The sequence below is a fragment of the Triticum urartu genome, chromosome 4 (assembly GCF_003073215.2).
Source record: "Triticum urartu cultivar G1812 chromosome 4, Tu2.1, whole genome shotgun sequence".
NCBI lineage: Eukaryota > Viridiplantae > Streptophyta > Magnoliopsida > Poales > Poaceae > Triticum > Triticum urartu.
In genome coordinates this window covers 615,918,128-615,944,790 of record NC_053025.1, presented here as the reverse complement: position 1 = coordinate 615,944,790, position 26,663 = coordinate 615,918,128, and positions in this window count along the sequence as shown.

Sequence of the window (26,663 nt, the reverse complement as noted above, 5' to 3'; positions counted from 1 at the left end):
GATCGTTACACATTTGATTTTATTTTGCTACGTCCTGTTACTTTGTTAATTAGCAATATATAGGTAGTTCCATTTTTTGCGCGCTGTATGGTGTATTCGTGAATGATAATGTACTCGCCTCTGACACAGTGCTGAGCTTTGGTTCACCATGGAGTGCGCTGGCGAGCAGGCAGCTCCCCTCTGCAACGTTTCGTCATCAGGGAGGACGTTGTCTAGCATCGTCATCCTCGGGGTACGTCCTGGCGATGTCGACTCGGCTCTCTCCTGCACCTTCTCCTTCCCTGTTTCTCTTACCGCTGCTGTGCTCTTGACACTATTGTTCCCAACTTAAGCTTCTGCCACTTGGTTCTCAGCAGGAGAGGCACAACCTCCGCCACACCAAAGATAAGGACGATGGCTTCCATGAAGAGATTTGTCGAAGTGACTACTGATGACCTACAGGCTACAGGTCTCAATCGTGATTTCCTTGTAGACAAAAAGCTGACATGCCATGTCTTTGTGAGATGCCAATGCGATGATAATTTGATGCCTGTAGCAGTTTTTTATTTTCATTGAAATGAGTTTATAGATTCTGTAGTACCAATTTTCCTAGATAGAGTATTTACTGTATTGTTTCGGAAACCCGTCCAGGCCAAAGCATCTGATCATTTTTTATCAATTCTTTGATTTTTAGCATTTCAGCTTATAGGTTCCCCCTTCTCCCTCTTTTTGCATGAGTCTGTTGTATCCATTATAATGTCCTGTTCTAATTTATTCACAATATATTGAAAATGCTAATCTGAAGGCACAACCTTAGTTAAGCTTAAACTTGTTTGCTGAGTATATTGTAAATCTTTGTCACACGTTCTGGAAATGAATGGTTCCATGCAGCTTCTGGGCGCTCTCGGGTTTGGGGACATCTATGGTGAAATTAGATGGGTATGAAGCTTCTGGCAAATGACAAGTCATGCGTGCTGCTGCAGTTCATCGCAGCCTGGCACTAACTCATAAAGGTCGTCGGGTCGGAAGACAGGATGATGCCCATCGACAACAAGTCCATTAAGCTCCATATCTGGAAATGGTATTTACTCTGGTCTGATCCACTATAACAATTACTACCAGCTGCATATGGAATGATGTGGCGCTTGAGTCCTTTATTGTACACAAAAATAAATAGCGTAATTTATTTGAGTCCTTTATCTAACCCATGGTTTCTGAAACGTGTGATCCAACACCATGGATCATATATGGATATACACATTCGTCTTAATGTCGAAGTTTGTGAAATGCCAGTTGTATTAGTTGCGTGGAACTATTCTCTTATGAGATAAATACCTTTTGAGTCAATTTGCAGATCAACTACAAAAATAGTTTAGGAAATCCACTATCTTGGTCTAATGCCTTTTAATGAATTAAGGTTACCATGACTGTACACGACATGTAGACTTACCAAGAAGCTACTTATTTTAGTCTATTTTATAATCTGGTCGAGAACAAGGTGAGGTGTTGGCGATGCTTTGTTTTTAGAAACAATAGCAATTATTCACAGCGCCCCTCCTCATCAGCGGCGGCCGAGGACAGCGACTGCCAGATCACAGGGGTAGCGGGCCCTGACCGGCCCAGGGGCATGCCCAGGAAGAGGGATGCCAGGGCGCCGAGCCAGGTCCATGGTGACCGCGTCAAGACCGTTCCGCGGAGGGGGAGGCTCCCTAGGGCGGCTAAGGAGAAAGAGAGCAAGTTGGCCAAGGAGCTCAGGGTGAGATAGCCATACATAGTGCTTTCATCACTGCGTTGCCTTTTTGATCCGACAATGCTTGTGATTCCACTTGATTTTGCAGAGGGAGCTGGAGCGTACCTTGAACCGGATGAATGACTAGGTGCGCATCTTACTGGCCACTTATTGTTATTGGTCCATATACTCCCTGCCCCTGCGCTCTGGCTTCTACTCGCAAGTAAGCTCGTCTTCCTCCTCTACCCCCTCCCCCTCCTCTTCTGTGAGGATCTTTGGTTGGATTTGGGTAACCAGACCGCAGGAGATGAATCCTATTTGGAGATGAAGTGTGTATGCTAGCTTGATTTAGTTTATATATGAACCGCATATGCTGGCTTGATGGTGATAAATAGTAATTTAACTGTTGATTTTAGATTGAGAGTAACCAGTAGAGGATTATTCCATTGTGCTTAATGTTAATTGCCATGTTGTGTACATGGTCTACCAATTTTTTTTTCTAAATAACATATTGAGCTCGATTGCTATTTTTTTGTGACCTTTGATAGACGGATCCAATCATTTTTTTATCTGTATATCTTTAGGCTGAAAAATGAATTATATTTCACTGAGTCCTGAGACACGGATCTTCCCTTTGCCAAGAATTGCTCATGATGGTGGTCATCTCTGTTTTTTATAATTCATAGTTGTGTAGTGCTACTGTATACACACTCCCCAAACTTGTTTAAAGGAAATATGCATGAATTTCTTGATGTCAGTTCACTAAAGTCACCTTCCTGATAGTTCCTTTTTTGGTCATTGCAGATATCTATTGTTTTAAAAATGCATGTTAGATTTAGATGTCATATGAATCATTTAATGAATCTTTAATGAGTTGAGATATCTTCTCGAAGAATTATCATTTTTCTTCTTCTCTTCCTGGGCCAGCGTTACACAACTTCTCTTGGAGCAATGGGGAACTTCAACCATTCTTGGCGAAGTAAAATTGAAGACTCTGGTAGATGTATCAGTTAGCGTGGACTTTTAATTATAATCCTTAAAACTTGTGTGGACTGCTATCTAAGTGTCGCTAGCCTTCTGTATAAATACTTCACTTTCAGTATTTTGTACTATCTCACTGCTCTATGCGCTATTGGTCTTTTTTTATATAAATGACATGCTTTAATTGTTATTAACGGCTTTTGATCTGCGGAATGCATAACTTTCTATGTAAATGACCTGTTGTAATCCTGATCTATTAAATGTTGCTTTTGGTCTATTCTTTTATGTTGTGCTTGATGCGCGTCTTTTGTGGTCTTACAAACATTCTGAACTTTATGTTGCCTTATAATCTCATGCCTTCTATCACAAATGAATATTTCTTCTTCACTTTATTTTTTTATCATGTTTGAATTCATACGCTAAATATACGCTTCTACTAACTTGGCACGACATGCTTAACCAAAACGTCGGGACCGGCACCCTCGCGCCATGGCGCGATCCCGATCTAGTTAAAATGGATCGTCGGCCTGCCTGCTTAATTGCCTCGCACGCACGTCCACCCTCGCTACATGCCCGTCAAATCTTCTACCGCATGTCCGCATCTCTATCTCTCTATCTAGCTAGCTACCCGGCCATCGGGTTTGGCCATTGCTCACCTAGACATCTTCAACCATTCGCGTCCTGTCATCTCCCTCCACAGCTATCGCCAATCTACGTGCCCATTGGCCCTTTTTTGGCCTTTCCTGCCTCAAATTCAAGAATTGACGAACTCTATCTGAACAATAATATGTCAGATGATGGACGAGCACACGGTGGTGGCACTGTTTAGCGCCATGGTGGCATCAACGATTTTTTTTTACATGAGTGGCGTCAACGATTGGCTGGCCGGGCAAGGATAATGCGGATCATTTTCTTGGAGATGGATCAGCGGTCCGATTGTGGTGACGGCTTTCGAAGCGTGTGCATGTGGTGAACCGGGTGTATGCTCCTAGTACACCATGCGCGTGGATCATCGGTGCCCTCTACTCTAGATGTTGGGGCATGATGGCATTCTTCATCGTCAAGTTTATAGGTATGAGTGGCGGATTCGGGTTAGCCGGTATATATTCTTCTTAAACCTTTGCGTAAAAATAATTTAATAAATATGGTCGTGTGCTCTTGAGAGCAAATGATTAGTTCTCTATGGGAGGAAGGATCGAGTGGAACAAAACGTTCGCTTGGAGGACCATCCAGTGAGAACCAAAGACCGACAGTCCATTTGTTGGGCCTCCTCCACTATCATTGCTAAAATAAAAAAGTTGTCCAAAAAATTTAAAAAATGTAAAAAGTGAAAAATAAAATAAAAACAGAAACACTTACCATAACAAAAAAATTGCCATGTTATATAATATGAACTTGCCGATTGTCAATAAAAAGCACATACAAAAGAAATCTTTATTAGCCATGATAGTACGAAAAACAAAAATTCATAAATTTGTCCATGTGGCAAACACAAAAATTACCTACATTTTCTTAAAAGCTGCAACCAAAAAATGGCATGGCACACATGTCATATACAAACAAAAGTTGTCGTGCTCCATGGAAAACCTAAATAAAAAGGTGAACACAAGCACATAGAAAATTTTCCATTATTTTTCATTTGCCATGACTTATTAAAATCAAATTTACCTCAATTTTCCATGCGAAGAAAACAGGACAAGGAAGTTACGATAATTGCCATGTTTTGGAAACAAAAATTTTATGAAATTGCCAAAGAATATATGAAACACAATTGAAACATTTGGGATTGTGTGAATTCTGCCTTTTCTTCTTGGGAAAAAGTACATGGCAGAAATATCTACATTTGTCATGTGACTAATAACATACAATTAGAAAACTGCCATGATTTAGTGGAACAAGAAGGCCTAAATTTTCTACGAGAACAAGTAAAATATTTGTCACAGTTGCCTTAGGAAATTTTCAAAAAACATTCCTACAAGTTGTCCTGGGAATACTTAACTATAATGTTACATGAGAAACATGTTTTTGAACATTTTCATCACTGGTAGAAAAAGGGCCTATAGTCCCGGTTCGTAAGGGCCTTTAGTCCCCGTTCCGGAACCGGGACTAAAGTGTCGGTACTAATACCTCCCCCCTTTAGTCCCGGTTCAATCCAGAACCGGGACTAAAGGCCCTCCACGTGGGCAGTGCGCAGAGCCCAGTCAGGAGACCCTTTGGTCCCGGTTGGTGGCACCAACCGGGACCAATAGGCATCCACGCGTCAGCACTTCTGTGGCTGGGGTTTTTGTTTTTTTTTTGAAGGGGGGGGGGGTTTGGGGGTTTTGGGGGGTTAATTTAGGTGTTTCATATATTGTGTTAGCTAGTTATAATTAATAGAGAGAAGTGTCCTCTGTTATGTCCGTGCTTGGTCGACGCTACGTACTATACATACGTATATAGAGAGGACTAGACACGCTAGCTAGCTAGTAAGCAAACGAAGGAAACAGAAGATAGTCATGAACATATATGCATATATACAGAGAGAAGTGATATCGACCACCTCTCCTTCTCCGAGAGATTGGTCGAACAACAAGTTCTCGTATATCTATCTGACACTACCGGCTACATATATACAATAATTATCTCTTACAAATATAATCATACGGACTCAGGGTCCACATAGAATTCTCCGTCTTCAGGGATCACGTGGTCAAGAAAGAATGCCGCCAATTCCTCTTGAATTTCTCGCATGCGAGCTGGTGCTAGGAGTTCATCCCGCTTCCGAAACATCTAATTTGAAGAAGGGGGTCAATACATATATATATATATATAAATGAACGAAACTCAACACAAATGATGGTAATAAAATAAAATTGTGAATGTTGTTATTTACGTACTTCATATTGTTCGTTAGAGTACCCGCCCCGCTCACAGGTCGTGTGGCGGATGGACTCGCAGATGTAGTATCCACAGAAATCATTCCCTTGTTCCTGCCACAACCACTTTACAAGAAATAGAGGTCAATCAAACTGATAAGCAAGAATGCTAAATGGTATTGATGAAACTAGCGCTTGAATCACTAGGAGATGCGCGGAACATGCTACTATAGTACTTACTTTCGGGTGTCTAAATTCCAGCTCCTTCGGCAGTCCCGGAACTGTTTTGGTGAATTTTCTCCAAACCCTGCCGGACAAAGAAAACAATTACTTGATATTAGGAAATGAACAAAGTTGCTGATATGGTGGATAATGATCGATTTAACTTACTTCTTGAGGATTTCAGTCATGTCCACATACTCCTTGGGATCTTTTCGTTTAGAGTTCAAGACGGTTACTACTCCCTGCTCAAGCTTAATCTCTAGGAGAATATAGTGGAAACTGCACACACATGCATAACTCATGAATTACATTACTATAACCTTGACTAATATATAAGGGAAACAGAATACGCACAAGACAGTAACACTCACCTGAAGTTGTAAGGAAAGAGTATTATATCTTTGTTTTGATTTATTACGAACGATCGTAGCAAGCTGGCCTCGGTAGCTGCGACATGAAGTTTAACCTGAGTTGCATCTATGAGATATGTGTTAATGAACCCAATATCACCGACTTGTCTTTTCTTCAATTCGGCGATCTTCAATCTGCATAATATAGTGAGGATGATTATAAATACATGCAATGAAAGAGTTAAGCTATATAGAGAAACTTAATGACAGAAGTAGTACTACTTACAGACAGTAGCAGGCGACCGTTGTTTTATCGAGGGCTAATTGATTGAAAAACTGATAGAACTCCTCAAATGGAACAGGCAACAGATCAATTCCAACGAGGTCATGCTCCTTTTTAACTTTCACATACAAAGTACTCCTCCCCCCAGAGTCTCTGCAGATTTTCAAGTACCAATCATGCAATCTTCGCATCATCGTTGATAGAGATCTTTCATCTTTGACGAGAGGCTTCCCGTACTCGTATCTTTGTATCTGCACCTCCATGGGTTCATAATGTACTTCGTCGGGCAGGTAATCTACAAGATTGCTATAACCGGGCACCATCCTCGGATCATTATCGACGTTGTGGCTAGGCACCTTCAGCGGGGGGCACGATTGCTTCGCTTGTTCGCCGAGCTGGGCAGTTTGTTTCCCAGCTCGTCGTTCTTTCAGCCTTTGATCACTGACAGTACTTCCCGACCGCTCCGCTTCGGCAAATTCCTTTCCAATAATGCGGTCATAGTTTCCTTTCGGCGGATCAGACTTCGGTGGTTTTGTCAGGGCAGCCAGAGTGCGCTTCACTTTCACCCGATCTACCTTCTCCTCCGGAGGTGGATGTTTCTTTGCTTTCACCCCTTCAAAGAAGTTCCTCACTTCTTCTCGCGCGATCTCGGCGTTCTCCTCCAGGGTCCTCTCATATGGTAACTTCTCTGGAGTCTTCAGAGAAGGACCGAATCTGTATGTCCTCCCGCCTCTGGTTGTACTGCTAGACGCCGACCGAGCAGACGGAGCGGTTGTCTTCTTTACTTGCTTAAGCGGCGGAGGAGAAGGACTACGACGCGCCGGAGCAGCTGGAGCGGCGGCAGGTCTCTTCCGCCCTTGCTGACGAGGCGGAGAAGGAGGAGGCTGGCTGCTCGGGCGCGTCGGCGCAGGCGGAGAAGGAGGCGGAGTGCCGCCACGCGCCGGAGAAGGAGCCGGCCGAGGGCCCTGATCGTCACTCGCCGGAGGAGGAGGCGGTGGAGGCGGAGTGCCCTGACTCGCCGGAGGAGGAGGAGGAGGCGGTGGCGTCCAGTTCGGAAGGTTGATGAGCTCCTTCCGCCATAGGCATGGAGTCTTCAGAGCAGACCCCAGCCGAGTCTCCCCTTCACCGGTAGGGTGGTCAAGCTGGAGGTCCTCAAATCCCTCCGTTATCTCATCCACCATCACCCTAGCATATCCTTCTGGAATCGGCCGGCAGTGAAAAGTTGCGCCGGGTTCAGTAGGATAAACAGAGCCAACAGCCGCCTTGACCTTCAAATTCATCCATTGCGTCATAAGGTGGCAATTTTGAGACTCCGTTATAGCATCCACGGGATAGCTGGCAGGAGCCGTCAAGGCATGCTCCAGCTGAAGCAGCTCGGTGGAAGCCACGCTGCTTCTGCGCTGAGATGGCGGGGTAGCTTCGGGGGAGGCTTCGGCAGTACGTTTGCTGCGATTTGCTTCTCGTTCCTCTATCGCGTCTACCCTTGCTTGCAGCGCCTGTATTTGGGTCTGCTGCACTTTTTTCCTCCTCTCATGGGATTTGTAACCGCCTGCGTCCGGAAACCCAACCTTCCACGGAATGGAGCCTGGCGTGCCTCGTGTCCGTCCAGGGTGCTCAGGATTCCCGAGGGCCATTGTGAGCTCGTCGTTCTCTCTGTCTGGAAAGAACGTCCCTTCCTGCGCTGCTTCGATATACTGCTTAAGCTTACTGACTGGTATGTCCATTTGATCGTTCGTCCAAATGCACTTCCCTGTTACAGGGTCCAGTGTTCCGCCAGCCCCGAAGAACCAAGTCCGGCAACGGTCTGGCCAGTTAATTGTCTCTGGTTCGATCCCTTTATGAACCAGATCATTCTCAGTCTTGAACCACTTAGGCCGGGCTACGAGGTAGCCACCTGACCCCGTGCGATGGTGAAGCTTCTTCTTCGCAGCATTTTGCTTGTTTGTCGCCGACATCTTCTTACTCTTTTCTGATGTCTTGTGGGCCACAAATGCGGGCCAGTGATCTCTGATCTTCTCATATCTGCCCTTGAATTCTGGTGTCTCATTATTTTCGACAAACTTATTCAGCTCTTTCTTCCACCTCCTGAATAGTTCTGCCATCCTCTTCAGAGCAAAAGACTTGATTAATTTCTCTTTAACTGGGTTCTCTGGATTATCCTCAGGCGGTAGGGTAAAATTTGACTTCAGCTCAGTCCAAAGATCATTTTTCTGCATATCATTGACATAAGACACCTCAGGGTCTTCTGAGCCGGCCTGGACCATAGCCCTATTTTCTACTAGTGCATGTGTACAAAAACAAAATTTCTAAGAAGTTGCCATGAACCATTATAAAATAGTTTTCCTTGATCCATCACCCACTACACTTTACCCTCCCATAAAAAAAGATTTTGCGATGAAAGAAATTGCCATGTTATATGCAATAAACCTCCCATAGTGTACAGAATATATTTGGCATCAATACATGGCAAATTTGCATGGTACAACACAAGGAGCAGCTGGATGTTCGATCACTTCTCCACATGTCTTTGGTTATAACTAAACTAAACAAGACAGGGCTTGGCTGGATTGGACTAACACGACGTGAAGGTGAACATCTTGGTTGCTTCTACAAGCACATGACACCACAGGGATCACGGTTTGGCTGTCCTGTTGTTCAAAAACAACGGAATAGTAACTGTCGTATCATCTGCACTCGAAGATGCACACAAGCGACCTGCATCGGAGCCATAATCCATTTAGTTGTGGTCCCTCTTGAGGTAAAATCATTTTCAGGATAACAATCCAATAGAAAATGATAAAGCTATTACCAAATACTATTTTTAAAACATTTCTGACCGAATTTAAAAAAATAAATGATCAGTCTTGGGTCTCAAAACTTCTATTAAAAGGAATGAATAACCCTGTCAAAGAAAAGAAAAAAGGAAGGAAACGCCAACCGTGAGAACGAATACTACATAGAATGGGCTGGGCCGCATGCAGTCTGTGGCCCAGGTGCTGCATCATCAAGCCCTTTATTTCATATTGCTTAGGCCCATGTAGGCGCAAAGCTTCTGCGCAAGCGAAAATAAAAAAGTTTAGCGGCAGCACATCTCTCTCCCTCCCTCTTGAGAAAGAGGAAGGAAAAATAAAGAATTAAGTAAGATCAATATATCTGTCTAAAACGAATAATGTCCAGTTGGTTGTACTCTCAAGATGCAAAGAAATTACGATAGACTGATGAGCATATGACATATTTGCGCTATCTATCAGCAGAGTCATTGTCCGACTTCTCTTTGTACACGTCAACATGTTTATACGTTGGCGCATCGATCCATGCGTAGATGCATGATTTGGCCGTTAGTCTAACTTTAGTCTAGCTTCTTACCAACTTCATTTTGTCTGCCTATTGCCCGGAATAAAATCTCCAGAAATGTTTACCGACGACTGTGCTTATGATGCTCGAGATAGCCTTCCTGTCTGCTGTAGGGAATATTAATTTGGCCACGTCTGCAGGTGCACTGAAACCAACTCTGAAAGTTCCTCCGGTCAAGAAGCTGTTCATGATTTACACGTGCTCGTCCTAGCATGTACTACTCCACAGAATTAATGGTAAACATGGACCATGCATGCATGCTTTGGTGATGTATAGTACGTAGACACACACCTATAGGTCGATCGTCGTCTCGCACATCCATGCTGCATGCAACGCACCGCATATAATGCATGACGTAGCAAAATATTTGGTTTGATCATTCATGGGTCAGTACGAGCTGGCTGTAGCCACAAACCAGTAAAACGCTAGTATAAAGTAGGGGGTAGGCACAAGCGTACATACATAAAGATCAAGCGGATCTATCATATCCCATCACGCCAGGATTTTATGCTCACTGGCATCCGACCATCTGCCACGTCCGCGTGAGCTGGACTACAACCCCGTCTCGTCCTGTAAAAGTTTGAAGTTGCCGTTTTGGAGATTGGCCATTTTTCTAGAGAAAATTCGAGGGATTTCAACAGTATTGGTACTAAATAAATAAAATAAAGATATTACTTGGGATGACAATGTTTCTGTCCAAACGCATTACATCCGTTAGTGTTTGTCCAAAACCATAGCTTTTATGGTAACACCAGTGGGAGAATACATCAAACTCACACTCTGCCGAACTTTGCAGTTAGAGATGTACGTTGACGCGCCCGCCACCATTTGCGAAGGCAAAACTAAATCAATCAATGTTGTTATAAAAATCGATCTAATAAAAAAAAACAGAAATGCGGACGTCCGCAGGCGCGTTAATTGCCATCACCACGAACCAACCTGTGGTTGAGATGGCTAGGTGGACAGTGATATTCCCAACCCACCAGGGTTCAAATCCTGGTGCTCGCATTATTCCTGGATTTATTTTAGAATTTCCGGCGATGCGCTTTCAGTGGAAGGAGACATTCCCGTCGACGACGAGGCGCCTACGGTGGCTTCGTAAATCTCAAGATGATATGCCGGCTCAGTCTCTCAGAGGTGCTCATAGGGATAGGGTGTGCGTGTGTGCGTTTATAGGGGTGAATGTATGCGCATGTATATGAGCGCTTGTGTCAGTACTAATGTTAAAAAAAAATTGCCGTCACCAATACACTTCCCCCCAAAGAGTAGAGATTTGCATAATAAAAAAATTGATACGTTCAGGAAGGTCAGGACACTGGAGCACCACCATCGGCTGGCCCAGAGCGGTTTAAGGGTTTTTGCTAGGAGTACAACATGGGACGACAAACCGCAACGACGCAGTGAAAAGAGCATGTGGTGAACTATAGGTTTGGGCCATTCCAAACTATAGGTTGAAATGACCGCGGATAAGCCGTCACAACTACCACGGGCACACCATTAGTGAACCGCCACGCCACTCATGCGGTGAACAATTCTAACTAACACCCGTGGAGGGCTGACAGCATGGGAAAGCCGATCAGGGTCATGGTCCCACTATTAGGGAAAACATTATACACTGCATCTTAGCAGTAGTGCTAGATAAAATCATGCGCTACTGCTATTTAGTAGCAGCGCCAGTAAATAAACCGCGCTACTGTTATACCTTTAGCAGTAGCGCGTACTAGCAAAAAGCGCTGCTGCTATGTTTGAAGTGGGCGCACATGGCTAGCCCAACTTAGCAGTAGCGCGTATCCTCGCCCAGCGCTACTGCTATTCTCCTTAGATGTAGCGCTTTTCTCACACATGCGCTACTACTAACCCTACCTTATCCTCCCCACGCGGCCGACCCTCTCTCACTCCCTCTCCCTCTCAGTCACTCTCGTCGGCCCCGATACCCGTCGTCCGCCGCCGCCGCCGTCGTCCGTCCTCCACCGAGGTACTCCCTTCTTCCCTCCCTCCTCCTCCCACCGCGCACTCCTCCCTCCTCCTCGCACCGCGCCCTCCTCCCTCCGCCTCCGGCCGCCCCCTTCTTCCCTCCTCCTCCGTCCGCCCCCTTCTTCCCTCCTTCTTCGGCCGCCCACTTCTCCCTCCTCCCTCCTCCGCCGGCAGTCCTCCTCCCACCGCCCCTCCCTCCTCCTCCTTCGGCTGGCCCCTACCCCCTCCTTCGGCCGCCCCTCCTCCCTTCTCCGCCGGCAGCCCTCCTCCCACCGCCCCTCCCTCCTCCTCCTCCGGCCGGCCCCTCCCCCTCCTCCTCCGGACGCCCCCTCCCCTCCTCTCTCCTCCCTCCCTCCCTTGTCTCTGTTCTTGCAAATTGCAGGTAATTTAAATGTAGATTTTAGAATGTAGACATTGTAGAATGTAGGTTTTTTAATAGAATAATTTTTTTGACTATTTTAGGTGTTTTGAATAAAATAGAAGTAAGAAAATTTAGGGTAGAACTAGGGTAGTAGAATTTTTAGCAATTTTTTAATAGAACTAGTTTATTTATAGTAAGTGCTTAATAGAAGTAGTTTATTTAGTAAGTGTTTTAAATAATTAGTAAGTAAATTAATAAACTAGTTGAACTAGTTGAATTAATAGAACTAATGTATTTTTAGTAAGAAAATTAATATAACTAGTTGAACTACTTTATTTTTAGAAAGAACTAGTGTTTTTCTATTTATAGTAAGTTTATATTTAGTAAGAACTAGTTGAATTAATAGAACTAGTTAAACATGTCATATTTGTTGTTATTTTTTATTTTAAGCAATTATTTGGGATGTATTAGTGATAACTTATAGGGTTTTTGCTTTTGCAGAAATCAAGGAGCCCCTCCATCATCCCCGCCGTCGTCTCCGTCACCAACCCCCTCCGACCTCGAGGTGAGACCAGCCAGATCTCCATGTCAATATGAGTCCTATAAGATATATATGATGTAGATAAAAACATGTATATCCTGTGTTGCTCAAATAGGATATGTGGTTGCCCAAGTGGCGGTCATGTTCAGGTTACACCTCCGAATGGCCTATGTTGTGCCGGAGTGTTGATTAATTTCTGTTCCGGCAAATTCCAGGCGCTCGATATGTCCTTCTTTAGCAAAGGTCATGCCGGATTTTTCCGTGTATTCTGGCATGACTTGTGCTAGAATATATAGGAAATATCGAGTGGCCTAGATTTTCTCGAAAAATAATGATGTAATTTAGGTTTTTAGTACATATATTTAATTGTACAAGTTTAATCTTTGAATTATGAACGTAGGAAATGTCGTACTCGGATGACGAAAGTCTTCCGGGGGAGTGCAGCTGGTGCTACGACGATCGAGGTCTGTGCGACAGGTGCCCTCACCTGGACGATGATCGGCGCTTCAGCATTAATCTCGAGGAGACCTTCGATGTTGAAACGGTACACAACGACGACAAGTGTTTTTTCTCGTAATTAAGCACGACTTCAACTATTTCAGCGTCTAATTTTCATCTTTTACAATTCGACTAGCTTATCCCATGCCATGCAAGACGCTATGTCTTGGAGAGGATGGGTTTTGAAGACCATGAAAATTTTGAAACAAAGAAAATACACCTAAGGACCCATCATGATATGGATTTTGAAGTAAATATGTACAATTCTCAGAGCATAACCCATTTTGGTTGCCAAAATTAGGAAGCACTTTGCAAAATGTATGGTTTTTATGAGAGTATGATTGTCACCATGGATCTTGGTGATTCTGACATCGAACAAAACAATATGGACATTTGGGTCCTTGTTGATACGCTTCCGATTCTACCGCTATGTGAGTTTCTCAAACATAGTTATTAACTAATTTATATTGTTTATTTCAAAATAGTTGACAGCTTATTTCCATTGACAACTTATTTTCATTCTTTAAACAATGTGCGGAAGATGGTTGACAAAACCCACTACACCAATGGCTCCGAATTAACTTATAAGGAGAAAAATCATCTGATCGCATTTTGTACTTTCTTTGAGAATTACAATACCTATTATCAAACTCCTCCAAATTATGGTGAATACGTGACACTAGTGCACGTGTTGAACCATGATAACTTCTATGGAGATACCCTGGTAAGATTTTTTACTATTACGACATCCGTGCATCTTTTGCATACTTCTAAAACTAATACATCATTGCTAACTACGAAGTTATTACTATGTTTTTCAACAAAAAATCCTGATGGATTGTGTGCCTCATCTGATGTATTACAATGGTCGCCTTGAAATTCTGAACATACAGCCAGGTCATCCTACGGATCTCACCTGTGCATATCAGATTTCTGAAACCGGTGAACACATGCTAATCAAAGAGTGTAAAAAATGGTTGGAAATTCGTAAGGAGGTTCTTGGAAGCAACATTAAGCGAAAGGCAAGAATTGGAGACAGGATAATCTGCATTCTCCATAATGGAGAGCCAGGGCTATCTTGTTTTTTGCTATTTTACCTTAGAGAATATAGTAGGTCCTAAGAGAATAAAGTAGGTCCTATGAGGTACAATATGTTTATCATGTGGTACAATGTGTTAGAGTTGATGATGAGGAGTAGTTGTGATTATGACTAGTGACCAACTTGCTATGTGATGTCTCATCGATGAAAACGATGATCATGAGGAGGTGTTATATGACAATGATGTATTATGATGATAAGTTGTTAATGATATGATGATGATGATGATGATGATGATGATGATGATGATATTTATTATTGCGTGAAAGAATCGCGGATTAGTTTCAAGTGGATGTCCATCCACTTGAAACTAGTCCACGGTTCTTTCACCCAATGATGTAATAACTCATTATGATGTAAAAACAATCTCTAAATTGCTGCTGTATGAAAAAATACATGTATAGAGGTGTATGAATACACCATGAAATAAAAAAGAAATAAAATACGGAATAATAGTAGTAGCGCGGGCTAGGAGAAGCGCTATTAGTAATTACCAGTAGCGCGGCGTCGAGAAAGCGCTACTACTAAGTTGGTGTAGCAGTAGCATGGGTTAACCAATGCTACTGCTAACCTTTAGCTGTAGCGCCGTACCAGTAGCGCTCCTGCCCGCGCTACTGATAGTCCTAAAACCCACGCTGCTGCTACGCTTTTCCCTAGTAGTATCCCGCCACCCAAAGACCAACCTTTCTGCCAACCATAGGACACCAACCCACAAGTGTTCAGAGCTTCCGTTCTTGAGATCCTCCCCATCCACTCCAATCACCCACTGAAGTCAACCCGTGCGAGGACGAAGTGAAGCGATGCAGGATACATTGCTCTAGGTTAAAACAAGAGCAGTAGTCCCCGCATCAAGTGTCATCGACCCACAAGTTCGAGATGTACACCGGAGAAATCTCAGGAGGCACAAGGGCACCGCCTTGCCCCGATGGCATGAAGCCCGAACACTCTATAGGGGAAATGCGGGAAATATGCTTGACTTCTCTCTCGGGATTTTTTTTTGAATTTCTTCATTATAGGGAAATCAAATCATTTTTTATTTTTTTATGGATCCATGTGGGGACATGTGTAATAAGGGCATCCCCAATGCTATCCCCTAAACGGACACCGCAAACGTCCTTTTTTTCACATCCGGGCGTGGTCCGCGAACATGATGCGAGAGAGCCATCCAAGGCTTATTCACAAATTAATCCTCATTTGTCCAGTTGGGAGAAGAGAGGGGAGAGGGGGCCAATGCATTTGGTTACTTTTGGTTGGATATGTTTGTGTGGTGCGCGGTTGGGAGGAGAGAGAGAGAGAAGAGGATGACCACATGGTTTTTTTTGGTCAAGTGGATGTACATGCTCCCGCATATCTCCCCCATGTTTCTTTCGATTTGCGGAATAATGGGCGTCCGGACCGCTCCGCGGACCTATAGGGGGTCCCCACTGGAAGACAAAAGTTGACAAAAGTGATCCCGACACTACAATCCAAACGTATATGGGAGCTTTGAGTGTCTCCTTTGGAGATGCCCTAAGTTTCCTTTTCTAAGACAAGTTTGATTCACACAAAAAAAGTTAAATATATTTACACCAACAGAAGAACGGCACTGTATAAAAAAGAGTAAAGTACAGCGCACTTATATTTGGTTGTCCTTTAAGGTGGAAGTAAGTTCTTGCTCCCCATAGTCACTGTCTAATGTGCAGTTCATTATTTATTTTGTAGATGGATGTATATGCCAAGCAGGCACAAGTTTTGTTCGTTCGAAAGGGCACCATTGCCAAGTAGGCACAATTTTTGTTGTTCGAAAGGCCACCATGCCAACCAGGCACATGTCCAGGAAGAAACAAAAAATGTCCTGCAAACAAGGCTCCTTGCATGCATACATACATGATGCATGTGCTTGCTCCAAACATAAGATCGCCCAACGTATTTGTTCCCTTGTCCTATTCCTCCTGCTCTTGCAATTATTAGCAGGGGAAGATCCAACAGAGTCCAGTAGAAGATGAGATGGAGCTCTATATGTCTACATGTGTGGAACTACATGTAGACCTCATATGCAAAACAACCACCAGATCGACCCTTATAGCCTGCCTTGTCTTATTGCTTGTTGTTTTCCTGAACAGATTCAAATTTATATATTAACATCCTCGCAAGGAAAAGATCTACTATGTACATAGAAAGTACAGTGTTAATACAAAAATTCCCAATTATATGCATGGTGACAATATATATATGTGCATGACAGTGGATGCCAGTTGATCATGAGATGTGTGATGACCAAGTGCTACATATAAGTCCAGATCATGGACAACCTGTTGCGTTCCTACTAGAGGAGCTCTTGTTAGTAGATTAATTAAAAAGAAAGTTCATTAGCAAGGAAGAAATAAAATTAGCAATAAATCAGTACCTCTGTGGTCCTGTGTGATTTCTTTTGTGTGTGTATAGAGAAAGGGGTCTGCCCCCTGCTTCATGAACGAAACATAAAGTTTTATTGTGGTCCTGTACCAATATAATACAAATGTGGTAAGCCCAATAGAAGAATCTCATGTCAGTAACCTTTCACACCTATACTGGCTTTACCACTTTAAGCATGCATCAAGGCACATAGTTTTTGCACCTTAATTAGTTAGTCATGTGCCCTCTAGTTAGGGTTCCATCCTCCAATTGGTCTTAAACTAGTTGGACTGCCTGTGACTGTGCACTAATCATGCATGCTTAATCCACACATGCTATGATTTGCAGCTAGCTAGCACATCCCTGTACTAACCTAGCGCGTGTCCTCAGAAAGCCAAAAGAATAACTTTTAAGAAAAAGCAAGAGAAATCTGAATGCATGCACTGTAGTTTGCAATAATTTATTTTCAGGTAAAACTCCCAATCTATTAATAACCTTTCATGGTATTGAAAAAATTATAACTAGATCCATGGACCACCTAACAATGACTACAAGTAGTGGAGCGAGCTGAATCAGCGTCGCTGTCATCGCTCTCCCTTACCGGAGCCGGGCATAACTTATTGTAATAAACAATCAGGAAATTATCATGTTAAGCCCCACAGAACCAGGGCACCAGAACAACAATCGTTGCTGATGATGAGACACCGCGTAATACACAAATGAAGATGACTAGATGGATCCACCATAGACGAATAAAGACTAGATCCAAACAGATCCACCAAAGAGCAGCACCGACCAAATCCCGCGAGATCCGCTAGAGACACATATTCACACACCTTCCTATTAGTACTTTTGCTTGTCATAGACCCACATTAACTTGGCACCACACTACTAGGAAAAGGGCTATAGATAAGATTGACACTAATGGCGCACCAGGGAAGTAGTGCGCCACTACTATATACTAATGGCGCAATAGTTGGTGATGCGCCATTAGTGTCGAAGACACTAATGGCGCACCAGAAAATAGGTGCGCCACTAGTGATAATTTTTTTTTCATTTTTACGTACATACTAATGACGCATCCTACCGAAGTGCGCCATTACTAGTTCTAACTAGTAATGGCGCACCAGACAGGGAGTACGCCAGTACTGAATTTTTTTTTATTCTTTTTTTTGCAAAACTACTAATGGCGCACCGCCTCACAGTGCGACATTACTAGTTTAAACTACTAATGGCGCATCCTGTAAAAGTGCGCCATTAGTATATATATATATATTATTATTTTTTTACTTTTCTGCAAAATTACTAATGGCGCACCACCTGCAGGTGCGCCATTAGTAACCAGGGTTACGAATGACGCATTTGCGGGTGGTGCGCCATTAGTAACCTGGGACCCCAACAAGATATTTTGGACAGCCACACCTACCCACTCACTTTCCCCACTTCATTCCCTCCACCTCCTTCTCCAAGCTTTCGGCTACCTCCTCCTCCTCACCTCATTTCCACCATAGATTCATCAAAATTAAGTGGTGAAATTACCTTTTTTTTGATAGGTAAGTAAGGGGAAAGCTATCTTCATGATGTAGATCTACTTTTTTTCTCCCTAGCTCGCTCCAACAACGTGCACATGCACTTTTTGTAGCCTAGCTAGATCTATGTATGTTTGTGGTATTGCATGTGTTTGTGGTGTTGCAGATATTTTTGTGTTTGCAGGTACCGGTATTTGAAATGCGATAATTGCCAATATTTTGCCGGAATGTTGATTCATTTCCGTTTCGGCGAGAATTTTGGCACTATGCATTCTTTTTGGTCCTATTTTTAGGGAAGGTCATGCCAAATTTTTTCTTGGTTCTAAAATATCGTTTTGCTCTACCCCGCAGGCGACCATGGTCCGCACGATGACCGAAGGCATCGTGAATAGGTTTTTGAGCTCCGCGAAGGCCGAGATGCTTCAAAAGAATGACAAGGAGATAAGATGTCCGTGTCGAAGATGCAAGCTGAAGAGCCTTATTGCGGACCCGGATTCCGGGCAGGTGCGGGACCACCTGCTCTTGCGTGGTTTCATGGATGGCTATCGGTGGCAAGGTGATGAAGATGACTATGAAGTCGTCCATGGGGCCGGGCAAGAAATGAGGAAGGGCAACAAGACAAGTATCACCGCGGCAAGGGCGGGCGAGAAGACGAAGAATCTCTAGGACATGATCATGACGGTGATGCTGTACACAGTCATCATGTAGAAGATGCCGGAGCAGACGACGATGGAGGCTGGGTGCAGGACCCTCATATTCAATAGCTGCTTCTCAAGCAGACGGATAACGCAAGAGCTGCCGCCCGAGAGAAAGCCAAGCTGGATTAACTGGAGATAGACGCGGTTACTCCATTGTATGAAGGATGCAGGCCCGAGGATACCCGCCTGAAAGTAACGCTCATGGCTCTGGAGATGAGGATAAAACACAAAATGACCGACGCATGCTTCGACGAGAACATGTCATTCTGGCACGAACGTCTTCCCAAGGGGAACAAGTGCCCAACCAGTTTCGAGGAGGCGAAGAAAATCGTGTGTCCTCTGGATTTACCGCACGTGAAATACCATGTGTGCATGAATAATTGCATCATTTATCGGGACGAGCACGCGGAGTCTACCATATGTCCGGTGTGCGGCGTCACTCGATACAAGAAGAGGAAGAAAGCTCCTCGAAAATCAGTGTGGTACTTTCCGATCACTCCTCGTCTGCAGCGGTATTTCACGGACCCTAAGGTAGCAAAGCTCCTGCGTTGGCACGCGCATAGGGAGGAGAAGAAGCGGTAAGATGACGGAAATGATCCGGAGATAAATAAAAAAGACAAGATGCTGAGTCACCCTAAGGATGCGAGCCAGTGGCAAGCGTTGAACATCGAATACCCAGAATTTGGAAAGGATCCAAGGAACATCGTGCTGGGCGCAAGCACCGATGGAGTCAATCCGTTTGGCAGCCAGAGAAGCACACATAGCACCTGGCCTGTGTTTGTGAGGATGTACAACCTTCCCCCCTGGTTGTGCATGAAGAGGAAGTACATTCACATGAGTATGCTAATTGAAGGGCCGAAACAACCAGGGAACGACATCAATCTGTATCTGGGGCTGCTGAAAGAGGAGCTAGACACGCTGTGGAAAACGCCAGCCAATACGTGGGACGCCGCAGAGAAAGAATATTTCCCTATGAGAGCCGCACTGCTCACGACGGTGCATGACTATCTCGGTTACGGATATCTCGCGGGGCAGGTAGTCCACGGATTTTCTGGATGCGTAAGGTGCATGGATGACACAACGTATCGCCAGCTAGATAGAGATCCCGGGTGTTCGAAAACCGTGTTCATGGGACATCGAAGGTGGCTCCGCAGGACAAAGAAAGCAGTAGCACGGGGTCGTCTCAGAGCTCCCCTTTCGACACCTCTTTGAATAGGGCATTGAACGTAATGAAAAACAGGGATAAGCTCAATAAGCCGACGTCAGCTGGTCGTGTGGCCGGCAAAGGCTTGTCCACAAAATGGTCGTCATACTATGGCGCTGGTGGGCGAAAGGAGAAAAAGACCAACTCGGAAAGCCAGTCGCGCGAGGTTGAAGCACTCAAGGCGCAAGTGGCGCGGATTCCGGAGATGGTCCAAGAGCAAGTGCAACAACAACTGGGATCGACGCTTACCGGCATTATGCCTACCTTGATTCATGGGATAACGACGTGGATTGCGGGTGGCCAACAGGGGCCGCCCCCGATTCCCAGCTTCACGGCCAGCAACTCACACAACACGCAGGCGGCGCCATTGGTGTCTCCGGCAGCGGCGGTATTGGTGTCTACGGCGGCGGCGCCATTGGTGTCTCCGGCTGCAGCGGTATTGGTGTCTCCGACACCGGCATTGGAGCTTAATGCACCCGGGTGTACGCCGGCCGGCACCTCGCCAGCAAGCGCCCCCTCTGTCAGTTGCACGCCCGCCGTTGGCGGTGCCTCGACATTAGCCGAGCTCGACGGCATCACGGTAACTAAGCCTCTCGGCCGAGGACTTCATCTCCTTGCCTTTGACTGGGCATCCGTGACGCCCTACATGTTTCCGCAGGGCACCGCCAACGTTCCTTGCACTCTCCTGCACTTCATGGGCGGCGAGTTGGTCGATGTCTCCAAGGGCAGAATCATTCAACCGGGCAACCCTGTGTTTCACGGTAATCCGATGCCACCCACAATGTATAGGGTTGAAGTGGTTCGGGTGCTGCTAGGCTGTGACGAGCTGTTACCTCCGATTCGACCCGCTGGGGCCGATGAAGAAGATGAGATGACCCTCAGCGCCTGCGTAAGCTAGCCCCTGCTTTGGCCGAAGAGTCAGATTCGTTTGGGGGCGGGGGACACCACCCCACAGACAAGACCGCCAGTCGTGCCGGCGCCAAGCCATGGCAAGAACGCCGCAACGCTACTGGACATGCCGGACATCCCTATGGCACAGGATCCGGACATGCATATGGCACAGGATCCGGACGACGACGACAACGATGATGGTACATTTACCAACGTCGATAAGTACTTTGCCGAACATGGGTACGGTGACGAGTTCTGCGGGCCTCCTTCTCAAGAACCCAAACAAGACGACCGTGATCTAGCTGGTACGGCGGAGAAACCCAATTGCAACAGGCGTCGTCTGGCGTTCAGTTCTCAGGAGACGCCTCCAGCTGCCGCCTTCACCGAGGCTCAGATAGCGAAGGTGCCAAATATTATCAGCCCCAACACGCTCAAGAAGGCGGTCTGTGAGCAGAACTCGGTCCCATTACAGCAGATCAAGAAGAAGGGCCGGAAATGGCCGAGTAAAAAGGCCGCCGGTGCGAGCCAGCCGGCACCGAGTACGATCCGTGCTCAGGACGGGCCACCTTCACCTAAGGATATCTCGAGGAGGGTGCATGTGGCGGGTAGGGCGATGCTACCGACAAATATGCTCAATGCTGCAACCGGTGCTATGCGGAGTCTGCACGACAGTGTTCTTTCTTTGGAGAAGCGGTGTCTCAGAGAGAATGATGTGGCATACCCGGTTTTCGTGGCCAAGGTGCCAGAGGGCAAGGGCTTTGTGGATGGCGCCATCGGGGGTACGATCGTCCTGCGGTTTGATGACATCTTTGCTATGTTCAATCTTCATCCACTGTACTACACCTTCGTTCGGCTGTTTTCGCTGAGTATGGAGATGCGGATCATTAGAGACAAGACCCCGGACATCGTGATCGTCGACCCCTTCTACATGCGTGCCAAGCTCTCGAGCAGCGCTGGGGACCGCCAAGTCGCGAGTTCACACCTCGAAGACGTCATTCTGGCAAACCCAGATAAGGATAACTTCCTTGTGCCTTACTTTCCCGAGTAAGTCATCCCTTAACCGCCCCGTAACATATGATTTCTTAGATTTCGATCGTTCTTTTTTTTTCTAACATTCCGTGTTCTGTGCAGTGACACACATTGCACACTCATCCTCTTAAGCCCGAAATATTCTATGGCCACGTATTTCGACCCGAACCGTAACTCCAAGATAGACTACACAAATATCAAGAAAGTTCTTGATGATGTTCTCCCTGGCTACGCCAAATCTGGAGGCACCTTCATCAGGGCAGTTCGTAAGTAGGGCAAGCACGTGTTCGCCCACAATACGACGTTCTGCTGCGTCAAGCAGCCGCCTGATGGTCAGAAGGATGCCTACTACGCCCTCCATCACATGCGGGCGATCGTAAGGGACCATCATCACCTTCTGCTACCAAATAATCTCAAAGATTGGGCCGCGAGCTTGTCGGCAATCCAGGACGCGGACATCAGACAAGAATTCTTTCGCATCCAGTCGGAGTTTGCGGACATCATCCATCAAGATGTCCTTCATACCTCGGGGAAGTTCTTCCTCAGATATCAACCGTCCAACATTGAGATAGACGGAATGCTACAAATGCAGGCTGACAACGCCCGCGATTTCATGACCATCACGACAGACGGCGGCTTCATCCACGCTCCTGTCCATGAGTCGAGTCGAAAGTAGTGATGTGTAGTTCTGAAACATTGATTGGCTCATGTTGTAATTAAACTTTAATGAATCGTATGTCTCTTTGGTTTGGACAGTCGTTCAACTTAGATGTAATCGATGTTATTTATTAGTAGGACCATGAATCGTGCTATTAATGTCTTGCTTTTCTCTTCCGATCCTTTTGTTGCATACTTATATATTGCTTATGTATGTATTGTCTGTTGTTTGGCTTGTGCATAGAGATGCCGTCGTATGTCGTGTACAAGGGTAAGGTTTTCGGAGTCTACGACGACTGAGAGGAGTGTCGGAGACAGGTTCACCGTTTCAGCGGTAACAGTTACAAAGGGTACACCACTAGGGTGGAGGCCGAATCTAGATACGCCCGCTATCTAGTGGGAGAGAGGAGGGAGCGTTGGAGGAACCGGATGAAGACCAGTTTGATCGCGATGATGCTCATCATGATGACCACAGCTCTCTTCTATGTGATGATAGTTTAGATGATTGATATCGACTTGTAATGTGAAGACAAACTCGATACTTGCGGTCTCGAGACTTGTAATGTTTTATCTTTGTTCGGTCTTTTGAATTCGGAGACTAATATGATGAATTGTATTCGGAGACTAATCTTCTATTGTATTCGATGAATCTGCTGTTGCTGTGTGCTACTGTCTATATTCTGTCAAATAATATATTTTGTAACCTGTGCAAAAATCAGAAAAGTAAAAAAAACAAATATTCATACTAATGGCGCATCACCACAAGATGCGCCATTAGTATGCCAAAGGATACTAATGGCGCATCAAGACAAAGTGCGCCATTAGTATGACAAAGCAGATGGTTACATATGGCCCTCCGGAAGGCATACTAATGGCGCATGGTGTTACATACTAATGACGCACTTCCTGATGCGCCATTAGCATACCAGATACTAATGTGGTGCGCCATTAGTAAAAAATTCTAGTGGCGTGATATTAATGGCGCACCGGTAGTGCGCCATTAGTAGGCAAAACCGGTGCGCCATTAGTAGGCCTTTTTCTAATAGTGCCAGCTTAAACTTTGTTTTCCTCTCCTTTTCACTAAAAAGCCTTCTGAAACTTAACCAATCAATTCGGTACACATGGAGTATTTTATTTCTAGCTAGGAAGTAAATATATACAGTTCAATCCAGTTGTATTACAAGGTGCATGATGCTGATCCAGTTGGACATGACCGACAGGCAGCTAGGCACACATATAAAGACCAAGTCTGGGAAATTCCGTATGTGTTGATCTCTCCTGTATATACCGACCGGATCAGCCCACGTCCTCATGCATCTAGCTGGCTGATCAAAACCGTTAGATAATTAATCATCCTCAATTTGGGGAGTGCACACCGACAGCCCCTGCAAATTAGCTCACTCAGCTTAATTAATATGCTTATACAATTAGTTCACTCGACCCCCAGCGTCACAGTGCTCACGGCTTGCTGGAGATGAAAGGACAAGCCATGGATTTTTGTAATGACACAAACGCTTGTCTCATTCCACAATCCACACCAAGTACTTTGGAGCTTACCGGACCTGAGTACCAATTTTTTTCTTTTGACAACACTGGGCTACGTACCTAGCTAGCTCCAGAGGCACACACATAGTACAAATTAAGAGGCTGGCGCATGCCAGTGTCTCGATGGCAAGTGGGCCATGTTTGATGCTAGCACATGTACGTGGTAGGGGACGCGTGTTGTGCCTTGTGCGGCTGGGGAACTTTTTTTTTCCTCAACCGTGTAAAAAATAAATCATGTTGAAGTAGTGGCGGACCTAGAATTTAACCTAGCGCGGGGACAACGTTACAAAGGGTAGCATTTTCGCATTAGCAAGCAAGCAACATTCACATTCATAGACATGACTTGATTGTGGATCGTCATAGGGATATCTGGACATAAACATGTGGTTCTGGAGATTTTCTGACAGAAATCAAGAAAAGATTCACCACCTGAACATTCAGAAAATAAGTCATGTCCCACTAAATATTAAGTTAGCTGCTAGCTAGACGTCCCACTTTCTTGCAGCCCGCAATGCATATGGACGTGTACCTACGCCCGACTGGTCGATATAGGTGCAAGGATCAGATCGGGGGTTTATCTGGCTGGCCTACTTAAGCTGGAATCATCAGCTCATGCTTAAAAAGGTGACAGTTTCCCATACCAATTCAAGCTGGAACTAGATATTTTATGTTTGTTCGGAAGACAGAATGGCCGAAGTGATCTCATGATTAGATATGTGCTTTGTTCCTCGGCAAAAAAACACATGACTCCTGACACACCTGGCACACGCTATATGCATGCATGCATGGTTCGACCACCAGTTAGGTAATAACGCATATTTGTCTGAAAATATCAAACACCTGAAAAGGTGCCTAATTAACTTGGGATTGGATGGTTAGTCGTGCAATTATATTGTTAGGTCCACAGAGATTAACTCTTGGTTTAATGTTATGTGTGTCTTGTTATGACAGAATAGTCTTATAGTGTGAGCTGACATTTATGAGTAGGTGTCTATAGTGACTTCGTCAATCTCGAATCTCCACGACACCATATTTTAATGTGTGTTGTGTGTGCCTTTGAGGTGATGTGCATGTGTCTGTGCGTCTAATTGTAGTATGTGGTTTTTGTCAATAATAAAACACCAACAGGTGGGGCCTTACACCATAAGGCGAAATTCCATTGTGCTTCATTGTATTTGGTTTCGGTTATCACAATTCGCAAACATAAATACCAGTCTTATCCCTCCCTCCCGATCATTTGACTCATCCTAATGAACTTTTTCACTTATGTGCACTTCCTCTCTGACGTCACAGCCACCATGCATGTCCATCATGTGTCACTCCATCATTGAATTATCGGTACCAATGAAGTATACCCTTCCTCTATTGTCTCTGTTCCCACTCCCCTCATCGCTGCTCCTTGTACCTGCATTGACAAGGCCTATCATTTCAGTTGAGAACACTAGATCGTTATCTTGTGCCTCCTCAATCTTCTACCGGTTATAATATGTACTCCCTCCGTCCGAAAATACTTGTCCTAGAAATGGTTGTATCTAGACTTATTTTAGTTATAGATACATCCATTTTCAACCATTTTTAAGACAAGTATTTCCGGACGGAGGGAATAGCACGTAGACCGCCTCCCAATCTCTAGGAGCACAAAGAAACCCTACACTGACAAAATTACCAACTCGAACCCCTAACTTGAATTATAATCTCACCTGCAGTGCTATTAGGAATATATACTTTTTACTATGATAAATTGGAAAATGATTCACCAAATACACACCAAATTTATGCAAAGCTACCACCATTTCTATTTTTTCCTTTTGAAAGATGATTGTTAACTAAATGCATCCCCGTGGGGTTTGTCAGATGACTTCCATTGTTTCTCAATTTGGGAGTAGCTAGTCAGCTTATCCTTTAAGTTTTTTGCCGCTCATCTTTCTGAAACTAATCATGGTGTTGATGAGACATTGCTTCCTTCTTAATGAATAAGGGGAGCTCCTGTTGGTTTCCTTTTTCAAAAAGGGGCGCTTTATTACTTAAAAGATTTAAGCATTACACCCGGCCTCTGCATAGCTAAGATGCATACAGCCAAACAAAATCCTCTCATTCAAATGAGAAATAATAAAAAGGCGAAATATAAGGAAAACATGCAGTATCCGTATAACGCCTAAAGCGGAGGTGGGTCAATCCTAAGATCATGCTCCCACCCATGTTGGGTAAAAGTATCCCTCGCCGTAGCCTCCAATTGTGTACACACCTCCATAAAACAGGTCTCGATTCTCCACACGTTGTAGAGAGGACCATAAAAGAAGAGTCCCGGTACATCTGTAGATAACCTGCATAAGAGAAGTACTTTTATCGTTAAAAACCTTATCATTTCTACAGTGCCAAAGCGACCAAATAACGGCAAGCGCTCCCACCCTGAGAAGGGTTCTAAACCTGTGATCAATCCCATGTAGCCAATTGCCAAATACATTAGCAACACTACAAAGAGGATACAAGTCAGAAGCTATTTGGATGATT